Source organism: Seriola lalandi, unplaced genomic scaffold, assembly GCF_002814215.2.
Source record: "Seriola lalandi dorsalis isolate HSWRI2012SDOR001 ecotype SW California unplaced genomic scaffold, Sedor1 jcf7180001962651, whole genome shotgun sequence".
Taxonomy (NCBI): Eukaryota; Metazoa; Chordata; class Actinopteri; order Carangiformes; family Carangidae; genus Seriola; species Seriola lalandi.
The window spans coordinates 1-482 of NW_019433320.1; the positions used below are offsets into that span (position 1 = coordinate 1).

Genomic DNA, 482 nt, shown 5'->3' on the forward strand with positions numbered 1-482 from the left:
GGCCACGCCCACTCTTTTCAGAGACTCTAGTGGACACCAAGCTTGGCGCAAACATAACTTCGGAGCTCAAACTCCTCAAGAGTCATCATCATGAAGAGAGCTGTTTTTCTTTGACGTAATGATCAGGGGAGAGCGCGAACGCAGTCCCCCACTACCAGAAATTATGCAGTCGAGATTCCCACATTTGGGGAATTCACAAAGGTCAGCACAGCCGGGGTGCAATGGCTGAGCCTCGCCCTGGGTGAACCACCTTCTTGATCATGGTATCTCCCCTACCAGGTAAGTATGAGTTGGAAGTGTCTGAGAAGGGGGCTCCTTCCCAGGCACAGCTCTCTGGCTGATGGTGCCCAAAATGCATGATACCAGAGTTCAGTGCCTTGAGAGTTAGCTCACCTTCATTTGACACACGAGGTGCTAAAAAGTTGAATACAATGCTGCAGTTTGACAAGGGCATATGGTACGCATGATATCGTCTTTGTACT

The 482-nt window shown here is 49.8% G+C and overlaps 1 non-coding gene across 1 annotated transcript; it reads right to left on the minus strand.

The window, feature by feature from the left end:
• Positions 1-123: 123 nt before the first annotated feature.
• Positions 124-287, minus strand: LOC111671422 (U1 spliceosomal RNA). Its single transcript, XR_002761941.1, has one exon. It is a non-coding gene; the product is annotated as a U1 spliceosomal RNA (small nuclear RNA).
• Positions 288-482: the final 195 nt, after the last annotated feature.